This window comes from Brassica oleracea, chromosome C1 (assembly GCF_000695525.1).
Source record: "Brassica oleracea var. oleracea cultivar TO1000 chromosome C1, BOL, whole genome shotgun sequence".
Taxonomy (NCBI): domain Eukaryota; kingdom Viridiplantae; phylum Streptophyta; class Magnoliopsida; order Brassicales; family Brassicaceae; genus Brassica; species Brassica oleracea.
In genome coordinates, this window is record NC_027748.1 from 38766356 (window position 1) to 38777838 (window position 11483).

The 11483-nt window shown below is 41.0% G+C and overlaps 1 pseudogene; it reads left to right on the plus strand.

Annotated features, from left to right (window-relative positions):
- Window positions 1-1743: 1743 nt before the first annotated feature.
- On the plus strand, window positions 1744-7618 carry LOC106339688 (annotated as a pseudogene).
- Window positions 7619-11483: the final 3865 nt, after the last annotated feature.

Below are 11483 nucleotides of genomic sequence, written 5' to 3' on the forward strand. Positions count from 1 at the left end.
TTATTGTATGACTTTTAAATACTTTTTTAAAATATGTTTTTCATTTTAATATTTCGTTTTAAAATTTAAAATTTTATAAATTTCGAATATTAAATATTAATTTAAATTTATTATATATAATATAATAAGAATCGATGTAAACTCCTCGTAAACATTACATGGAGTTTACATCGAAAGTTTACGAGTGATTAACATCGAAACTTTTACGAGGGTTTTACATCGAAATGTTTACGTGGGCTTTATAACGAATTTGATTACGTGTGCTTTACATCGAATGCATTACGTGGGCTTTACCACGAAGTGTTACGTGTCTTTTACGACAAAACCTTTCCTTTCGCTTTACGAGAAATTTATTTCGTCGTAAAACGTGTCCTTTACGACGAAACCTCCGTTACGACGGACGTTTAACAACGAAACGTCTTTCGAGGTTAATTCGTTGTAACACCCCGTTTACGATGAATTAACCTCGAATACTGCCCTCGTAAAAAATATGTTTTCTTGTAGTGATCCAACTCTATTATAGAATTACTCTATTTTAGAGGAAAAAATAGAGTAAACCATTGGAGACTGTCTCATAGAGATCTCTATTTTTTCCTCTATTTATAGAGAAAGAAATTGCATTCCTCTATTTTTTTTTTACATTTAGAAATTGCTATTTTAGAAGAATACATTGGAGCATATTTCACCTCTATTATAGAGTTTTTCTATTTTAAAAGTGAAAATAGCAAAATACATTGGAGATCGTCTTAGAAACGAAGCTCTAAACATTGATATGTCCAAAATATAATATATATTTTCAGACTGTTACGTTTCTAGAAAAAAATAGATTGATTTTTAAAGTGATGGATATATTCTAGAAATTGGTGGAAGTAAATTGAAATTGGTAGAAGTAATTTGAAATTGTATTTAAAAAAAGTAGTAAATTTAAATTGTTTTCTTGTATCAATTTAAATACATCTTCGTTTCATTTTGTTTTCTCAGCCAGTTTTATATTTGCAGGAGTTCTATTTACTGGTCAAATTAAACAATAGAAGGAAAGCAAAAGAAGAGAACGTTGAAAGCGAGACCCTCCCAAAAGAAGAAGAAGAAGAATGTTTTGTTTGATTCCAAGAAGATAATTGTCGTGCTTTTGTCTGAACATCGCTGAAACGGGAACGTATGAGTATAACTCTTTCTTCACTCTGTTTAAATATACTCGTTATCTGTAGATCATCTATCTTTTTGTCGAAAACTCAAATTATGGAACACTAATTTAACCTTTCAGAAAAAAACATTATTAACCAAATGAGCTAAACGTGAAAATTTGAAAATTCTCTCTCGGGCATTCTCTCCAAAGCGTGACAGTGACAGATATCTACCATGTTCCCTTCTAAAAAACTTGGTTTTGCCCCGCTTCCACCTGGTTTTCCACCGGATCTACCTAGTTTTCCGCCGTCTCAACCTGGTTTTCCACCGCCCAAAAAACCGCTGTTACTATTTTTCTTGAGATTTACGATCTCAGCCATCTGGAGCTCACTCTAGTGGCATCAAGTATGGGTTTCAGCTAGTTCTGATTCAACTATTCTACCCTGCCACTGGGGCTTTACTGTCGGAGTACAGTCCTCTTATCAAGATAGTTACTTCGGTTTAAAGTCCGGCTACAACCTCGGGCCTCCTACAACAAGACTACTGTCATCGTACAGTCAAATCTCTTAATACTACCTTCCACTAAGGTCCCTCATTGTCTACAATCTACATACAACTATGGCTCGTCGTTTCTCTCACTCGAAAAAAGAAAAGTGGATATCGAGCTCCTCACGTCAGGCAAAGAAAGCTCCGATAAAGATCCCCGCTGTAAACTGTGAAACACTCATCGATGAGCACAGATTTACTCTCGTAGGAAGAGTCACTAACCCAGCAATACAAAAGAGTAGAGCGCTTGTGGATTTCTTCCTCCAGCACTGGCAAGTGGTGGGCTCTTTCACAGGCAGAGACTTACGGCCGCTACTGTTCCAGTTCACCTTCGAAACGGAACAAGACCTGCAAGCTATCTTGGCGAAGGCTCTTTACCACTTCAAAAGGTGGATGATCATCCTCCAACGCTGGGAGCCCATTGTTTCAGATCAATTTCCAGCCTTCATCCCCTTTTGGATCACTGTCCATGGCATCCCTCTTCACTATTGGACTAGAGAAGCACTAGAGGCCATTGGAGAAGGACTAGGTCTCGTTGAAGACTTTGATGTTGTCAGAGGAAGGATTCGGGTCCATATCAATGGGCTCAAACCTCTGGAAAAGTACCTCGAAATCAGCCTCGCCGGAGAGACCAAACAGGTTGAGCTCGAGTACGAGAAGCTTTATAAGCACTGCTTCTCATGCCTCTCTCTTTCACACGAAGTCAAAGACTGCCCCTCTAGGACTACTAGCAGGAACACTGCAGATCAGAACTTGGGCATTTCTCAAAGACGCACGCTGGAGCGTATTGAGGAAAACAGACGAAGGACTGATAACCGTAAACTGTCAAGGTTCTCACCGTATGATGATCCCAGAACCCACAGAGGATCTGCTCCCACGCATGTAAACCAAAGCCAGTATGGTCATGAGCATAATGAGACATGTAACCACCACTACACTGAGCGGAAAGAACACTCATCGGACAGGTCTTACTCGAACAGACCTTACTCTGTTGCTGACAACAGAGAGAAAGACAGCACAAGGTCCAGGGAACCTCGAGATAGGCTACCTCCTGTTAGGGAGAGCTCTGAAGTCTCTCTGAGATCCCGTGGAATGTGGGTAGCTAACCCCGCTGCAAAAAACGTTTGGCGTCCTGTTTCTGAAGGCCATGGGAATGGAGATCACTCTAACTCGATCCAATCTCAAGTCTCTCATACGCCATCTCCACACCCTCCGAGGGAAAGAATCACTACTCCAATCAATACTCCGCAGGAGACCTCAAGACCTTCGGGGGGACATTCAGGTACGCCCCCTTCGAGACGGCCACCGATGGAATGCCTCTCTAATGCAGACATTATCTCTCCTACTGGGGAAAGGCGTTCAGCATTGGCGCGCATCTCTACTCCCGCCCCTAGGGTCCCTCTCCTTCAAAATGGAGTTGCAAATTCAGAGTCTGGCAGACTACAGGAAGTGAACATTCAATATCTAGAGGAAATGTTTCCATACCAAACTCCAGAAGCTGAGTCTATACCTTCAAGCTCAAGAGCCCCCCCCCTAAGGCGATCCCTATTGATGCGGGAATTATGGAAAGGTCTCCAATCCGAACTTTAAGTGAAGATAGAGCGCATGTCTCACTTCGGCTGGGGCCTCTTCCAGTCTCTGCTTACCCCTCGCCCACGCCACAAGCTTTGAAAGCGGTGGGAAAGAAGAAAAAAGCAGCGGTAACAAAACAGAAACCGCCAGCTACAAGGAGAGTTCTCAGGAGCCCAGTCCAAGGCATCAGTCTGAACAAACGTCGTGTGATTAAGACGCAAAACTCACCCAAAACTGACACTCGACCCAATAGCTAAGGGGAAGGCGAAGAAAACACCAAGCCAGCCTTCTGCAGTGCTGATCCCTGGTATCACTAAGAAGAAGGCGGATTTTCGGCCCGTCCCAGGCTCTCTTCCTTAGCGAGTGTGAGCTGGAACTGCCAGGGTATTAGGACCCCCCTGACAGTTCGCAGACTACGGGAGATTCGAACAAAACTCTCTCCCGACATTGTGTTCCTCACGGAGACCAAGAACCAAGATGAAGCGGTCCTAGATTCTTATAGGAAGTCTGAGTATTGTAACCACTTTACTGTCCCACCCGATGGGCTGAGTGGAGGTCTTGCTCTTTCATGGAAATCAAGTGTGCAACTCGATATACTGTTTTCCTCGCCGAATATCATTGACACTTGTATCACAAACCATAATAAGACCTTCTTTGTCTCTTATGTCTATGGTGCACCTCGCAAAGAGGAAAGAAATGAATTCTGGGCCAAACTCTCAGAACTGGGAGAGCAAAGAAAAGAAGCATGGCTGATCACGGGAGACTTCAACGATCTCCTTAATAACTCGGAAAAGGTGGGAGGTCCTCTGCGATGGGAAGGCTCTTTCCTCGCCTTCCGGAGTTTTGTTACCCAGTATGGGATTTGGGATCTCCAACACTCCGGTAATTCGCTCTCTTGGCGTGGTACTCGCTACAGTCACTTCATACAATCCAGGCTTGATAGGGCTATGGCCAACTTGGCCTGGAATGAGATGTTCCCTATGGGCAGATGCGAGTATCACCGATTTGAGGGGTCAGATCATCGGCCAGTAGTTACTCTCTTTGACTCTAACTTACTTGAGAAGAAGAAAGGAGTCTTTCGCTTTGATAGAAGACTTAGAGACAAACCAGAGATAAGAGCTCTGGTTGAGAATTCTTGGAAGGAGCAACCCCGCGAGTCTATTCTCGCTAAGATAGGAAGAGTCAGAACGGATATCGTGGAGTGGACAAAGATCCAGAATCTGAACAGCAAAACCCTTATTCAGTCCACGCAAAGGGAGCTTGAAGCTGCTCTCTCGGATAGTTAACCAGATCAGGATCGCATCTCCTCCCTGCAAAACACCTTGGAAAAGGCTTATCTTGAGGAAGAGAAATTCTGGCGGCAGCGCAGCCGCATCCAATGGTTGAACAGCGGAGATAGAAACTCAAGATTCTTTCATGCTGTAACTCGGGGCCGGAGAGTTCAAAATAAATTTTCTGTTATTGAAGATGATGATGGAAACGCCTTCTATGAGGAACCCCAAATAGTTCAAACAATCTTTGTATTTTATCAAGGCATCTTCTCCTCCCAGTCTTGCGGCGATTTGGGAGTAGTGCAGGAAGCTCTCTCACCAAAGGTGACCACGGAAATGAATCGGACCCTTATAGCTGTCCCAACTGATAATGAGATTAAAATGGCGGTTTTCTCGATCAGTGTGGATAAAGCCCCGGGTCCGGATGGTTTTTCCGCGGGTTTCTACCAATCCTTTTGGGACATTATTGGGCCAGATGTATCTGATGACATTCGCTCCTTCTTCAATTCAGGGGAGCTCCACCGCCGGCAAAATGAGACTCATGTTAGACTCATCCCGAAGATAGTAGGGCCAAAACGGGTGTCGGACTATAGACCTATCGCTTTGTGCACCACTCACTACAAGATCATAGCGAAGATTCTCACCAAGCGCCTACAACCTCTCCTGGCTGACCTAATCTCGGGACACCAGTCCGCCTTTGTTCCCGGAAGAGCCATTTCCGACAATGTCCTCATCACTCATGAGATTCTCTATTATCTCCGTACTTCAGCAGCCCGTCAACGTTGTTCAATGGCGGTCAAAACTGATATAAGTAAGGCATATGATCGGATTGAATGGGACTTTCTTCGAGAGGTGTTGACACGCTTTGGTTTCCATAGCGTATGGGTTTCGTGGATTATGGAATGTGTCTCTTCTGTTTCCTATACCTTTCTTATCAACGGGGCACCGCAAGGGGGGTATCACCGTCTTGTGGATTACGGCAAGGAGACCCGTTGTCCCCATACCTCTTTATACTGTGTACAGAGGTATTATCGGGTCTGTGTAACCGAGTGCAGGAAAGCGGAACCTTAGTGGGTATCAAAGTGGCTCGTGGATCCCCGGCAATCAATCACCTCCTCTTCGCCGATGATACCATGTTCTTCTGTAGATCAGACAGAGATAGCTGCGCGGCACTGACCTCCATTCTCAATCGCTACGAGGTAGCTTCCGGCCAATGTATTAATCGCTCCAAGTCGGCGATCACCTTCTCATCAAAAACACTCCCAGCCACCAAGGAAAATGTTAAGACAGCCCTAGGGATAGGGAGCGAAGGTCGTATTGGGAAGTACTTGGGTTTACCGGAGCACTTCGGGAGGAAAAAACGAGACATTTTCTCGTCGATAGTAGACAGGATCAGACAAAAATCTCACAGCTGGAGCTCCAAGCTCCTATCTGGCATCGGCAAACTGATCCTCCTAAAGACCGTCTTAACAGCAATGCCCTCTTACGCTATGTCGTGCTTCAAGCTACCGCAGTCTCTATGTAAACAGATTCAATCTGTTTTAACTCGATTCTGGTGGGATCAAACACCTGAGGTTAGGCGCCTCTGTTGGATATCTTGGGAAAAGCTCATCTTACCGAAATCTGCTGGAGGTCTAGCCTTTCGGGACATCGAACATTTTAATGATGCTCTCCTAGCAAAGCTTACTTGGCGGCTACTTAAACACCCTGACTCTCTGCTTGGACAAACCCTGTTGGGAAAGTATTGTCGTCATGACAGTCTGCTATCCTGCTCTTCTTCAGGGGCAATGTCGCATGGTTGGCGGGGGATCTTAGCTGGTCGTGAAGTCTTAAAGATGGGTCTAGGTTGGGCAGTGGGCACAGGGAAGAGTATCAAGGTGTGGAGCGAAAATTGGCTCTCAACGGGCGCGGTCTCACGACCTATGGGACCTCCAAATTTCCACGACCAAGACCTCACGGTACATGACCTTCTCCACCCGATAACTAGAGAATGGAATGTGACTGCTATAAGAGCCCACCTACCTCAGTATGAGGATGCGATCCGCCTTTTACAACCTAGCTCCTTCGATATGACCGATACCTTGGTTTGGTTGCCTGAAAAGTCGGGGTCATATACCACTAAATCTGGTTACGCGCTAGCTAAGTTGCAGAGTACTTGTCACAGAGTAGAGCCGGCTTATAATTTTAACTGGAGATCATGTGTATGGTACATTGCAACATCTCCTAAGCTCAAGCTCTTTATGTGGAAACTGTCAAACAATGCACTCTCAGTGGGAGAAGCATTGGCACGAAGAGGAATTAACGCCAATACAGAATGCAAGCGTTGTGGAAGAAGTGAAAGCGAGATGCATGTCTTCTTTCAATGCCCCTTTGCTGTAAGAGTCTGGGACCTTATGCCTGCTCTCCTGAAACCTCAAGCAACTACCGAGACAATTCCGCAACTTCTCGATAGCTGCAAGCGCACCATCAATCTCCCACCCTCTGGAGTAGCTCACCCGCTATACCCCTGGATCTTGTGGAACCTATGGACTAGCAGAAACCAACTCCTTTTCGAAGACAAGCACTATACAGACCTTGAGGTCCTTAACAAAGCAACCCGTGATGCAAGAGAATGGAGTTGGGCGCAACCTACCGTCCTAACCAAGGCCACCACCAAGTCACCTCCCCCACCGCTGGAATGCAACAACCCCTCTGTTTTGTACTGTTTTACAGATGGAGCTTGGGAGTCAGGAACAAAGAAGGGTGGTATGGGATGGATTTTTAAAGATAAGAAGGGATTACTTGTGGCGCAAGGATCTAGTGCCAAGAACTATGTCAGCTCAGCCTTAATGGCCGAAGCACTAGCTCTTAAGGCAGCAATTTTGGACGCTATCCAGTTGGGCTTCCTCGCGGTGAGGTGCCTCTCAGACTCTCGTAGTCTCATTACGCTGCTCACAATGGGCTCTTCCGTTACTGAGCTCCAAGGGATCCTCCACGACATCCGCGTGTTGAGTAGTTCCCTTTTATCAGTTTCTTTTGCTTTTACTCCTCGTGAGAATAATGTATGTGCAGATGGCCTAGCCAAGACTGCCCTGCAACTGCTTGTAAACTCTTCACCTCCTTAGGAGTGAATTTGGTACCTTTAATCTATGAATGCATGTTTGATCAAAAAAAAAAAAACCAAATGAGCTATATACCGGCGTTGCGTTGGTTATGTAGACGTTGTGTGAATATGTTGTTATAGTCACGTATTGCAACGAGTTAACGATAATGAACAGAATCACATGCGTGGATGTAGATCAAGAAAACGACTATATAGAGAGAAGTTCAGCTTATTACTATTGCCTGTGGATTTGTCATAAACCAACCTAACTCAAAATCATTAATTTCCAGTGGCCATGCATGATGCATAACCTTGTCTTCTTTCCATTTATGGACCCATCCTTATAATCATAATTAATAGACATTTCTTTATAAGGATAACGATTTGATCTATCTCAAATGGGTCAATGTCATCATCTTGTTTTCTATGTACGTCTAGTCTCTCTCTCTATCACCATGTGAATATCCGAATGAATTAAAGCTTTTGTTTGTTAACTATCAGAAAAAATGTAACAGAAATGATGGTGTGGTTTTTCTTAACAATTTATAACAACTTATACCATTCTAAGATTTATTTTATATATTCCAAGTGATTCTAATCTAGTAGTTACCCGAAACTAAAAATATTTTATAGATATTTAAATATGTGATCCGACTCGATTGGATTTGGTTTGAACCGATCTGAAATTGAACCGAGAATGCTGTAGGTACCTATGTAGATCCAATATCTTAGATTCAAATGATATTCGACAGAGATCGATCTAAAGATCACAATGCCCGAATCACTGTTGTAAACTTATTCAGTTGACAAATCCAACCAATGTGAACTGTCTGGACCACTAATTAGGTTAAAGTAGCTCCAAAACTCAAAAGAAACTAAGTGGGGCTTATTGAAACTAGAATTTCATAAAACTCTAGGTTTTTTTTTCCAAATCCTCTCTTATTGAATATGGTATTCATAAAAACTTTTACAAATCCATGGTTATTGAATATATCATTTATATAAATCCTATCAATTCTCCCCTTATTGGAAAATATGGATTTCATCAATGACATATATCAAGAATGATTTGGGATTTACACTCCAAATTCAACAAAAAGAAATACCATGTAAAGAGATGGAATTTGAAAAAAAACCATGATTCTTTTATATCTTCTCTTTAAACCTTCCAACCCAAAAATAAAACTATCAAATCAGTTGAAAACCAGAGAAATGGTTCGTTGCTCTAATATGATCGACGAAGGGATCAAAATAAGATCAAAGAGTGCCTTTCAAAACAAGAAGATTGTTCTTCTCCAGAACTTCTCCTTCATAACAGATCAGCAACGCTGAATGACAACTCCTCAACAACCACAATATATAACTTCTAAATATCAAACATCACCCTCTCATCATCATGCTTTATGAAATTGTTATTTGTTTATTATCTCTTTTGTTTTGCTTATGGAAAAGAAAATCAGAGTAATTTGGATATGTAATCCTGAGAAATTATGTGTTAATTGATGGAGGAGAGTAGTTTGCTGAATGTACCTAGGACCAAAATACAAATTTGTAATTTCAGATTTTTCTGATCTTAACATGACACTATGGATACGATAAAGAAAAATGACTAGTATAATTTAGTGAGCAAAATGATATGATCATATAGTGTAATTTTCAGTCGTTGTTTTCATATTTTCTGGGTATAGTATAATATTCATGCGTTGATTTAAAAATAATTTCAACTTAAAAATATTGTGTTTATTTATTTCTCAAAGCCCCAAATTCCATTCTAATAACCTCCTAAAATTTTGTTTACATCCCAAATTTATAGAAAATCCCTTGAATTTGGTATATCTCCAAATTTTCACAAATCATCAGTTCAATAAGACCCAAGGATGCTTTTGTTTGTACGCAATAACTAAATGGGCTTAGGCCCCTTAGTTGTATATGAGGTCAAAAGAAATGGGGGTAATGGCGATTGAGATTGAATCCTCTGTAAATGGGTACATTCTTGATTCGACAATTTCATTTGTATTCTTCTTTTATTTCTGATCTCTTTTTGTTCTTTTAAGGTCGTAGAGTTTTTTCATTTACATGCCTAACGAGATATGCTAAAACTAGAGTGAAACAGAGAGGTTGAAAGAATGACTCAAGTTATGTAAATTGTTATTAGCGATTTTGTGACATGTTTCAAAACAAAAACATATGTGTTGTCCTCTTGTTATATTCTCTAATTGATTCCAGGGTTGTACACAAACCCCTTGTTTATCCATTTTGTGCGATGTTTCGGTTTGTTTGTGTGATGTTATACTGAGAATCAAGGCTGAGTATGATAGGAAGATCATGTTTTGTTTTGCTTTAATCAATTTTAGGTAGGAGACACAGCTTAGACTGTTAATAATAGCTCTTGGAAGCAGTAAATGTTGACTCTTTCCTATTTGATAGCTCTTGAAAACTATAATCAGAGAATGTTGAATATTTTCATGTTTTATATGTTAAATCTTTGTTGCTTAGTTCTGCATTTTCTTATGTAATGTAGCAAAGTGAAAATGTTACAAAAGATTCGTATGGTAATGGGAATCGATAACCGGCCTCTTGTGTTGGTTTGGTTAGAACTAGTGCTAGTGAGTATTTGTAGAGCTTGAGGCTACACCGATCATGAGTACTTAATCTGTATGCTTTGGGAAATTTTTGGTGTTCTCAAAGTGTCATGGTTGAAGATGATGATGATTAGATTTTATCCTTGTTCACTGAGCAAAGATGTGATGGTTTTGAGCTGGAACTGATTCCGCTCACAGAATCTTTGTTGGCAACATGCTTTTTAAATACCCATCATACATATATCATATAGATAAATATTATATTAGTATGAAAAACTAGCTTGCTAATGATTCCAACTAATCATACGCACATAAAAGTTTTATACTTGGATTCAAGAGTAATCACATGCATGGAAGGAAGAATATACCAAAAATGTATATGATTATTTTTCCATAAATCGACACAATCTATAGTGCTTTCATGTTAAATATTTTAAATAATTGGTAAATAATTGGTTTTTGATCACTATCTTATTTTATGAATGTGTGGCACAAGATTTTTTAGTCTATATACAATTCATTTGACTTGTGAATAATCTCAATCTACAGACTTTGCTTACAGTAAATATCAAATTAATCCATGAATATTATCCCTTAGCAAACGCATTTTGCATACATTTTGTTTTCTATTATTTGAACATGTAATCGCAAAGGACGACTGACATTGGAAATGAAGGAAAAATATAAGTAAATGAGTTAAAACAGCTATAACTGTTTTACGGGAAGGTTGGCTAGCATGGAAGTGATGCATAAGTAGAGAGTAATCATATCACATATCAACTTCATGGGAAGGTTGGCTTTGAAATTAGTCTTGCTGTATATGGACGTTGTGATGGACAAGAAGAAGGTAGAAAGACCAGTTCCCGCCGACATGATGAAAACAACAAATGAAAATCTTTGTCCAATTTTTGGGCACCAGTATCCTCGTTAGTTTCTCCGGGTACGGTGAATACAGTTGCAAAAATGACTGTTTTTATCAACGCAAGAACTAGCAAACATGATGTTGAAGTTTCCTTGAGCCACTTTTCACCTTGTTCTCTTAATATCTTGTGATCCCTCACGAAAACTTCATGTGGTGTAAGCTCCTCTCGGTTTCTTAGATTCTGGTATTTCTTAGGCAAGAGTTATTCCACAGCTTTGAACCAGAGCAACTCATGTTGCATCTGGAGAGCCGGCCCTGACACATAACTCAACCTCTCACCATAAGCTGTAGAAGCTACAAGATGAAGCATTGAGTTACCTTCGTTTTCACTTCTAGTAACAATGTTATCTTTCAATGCTCCTAATTGGTAGATCGTCCGGAAA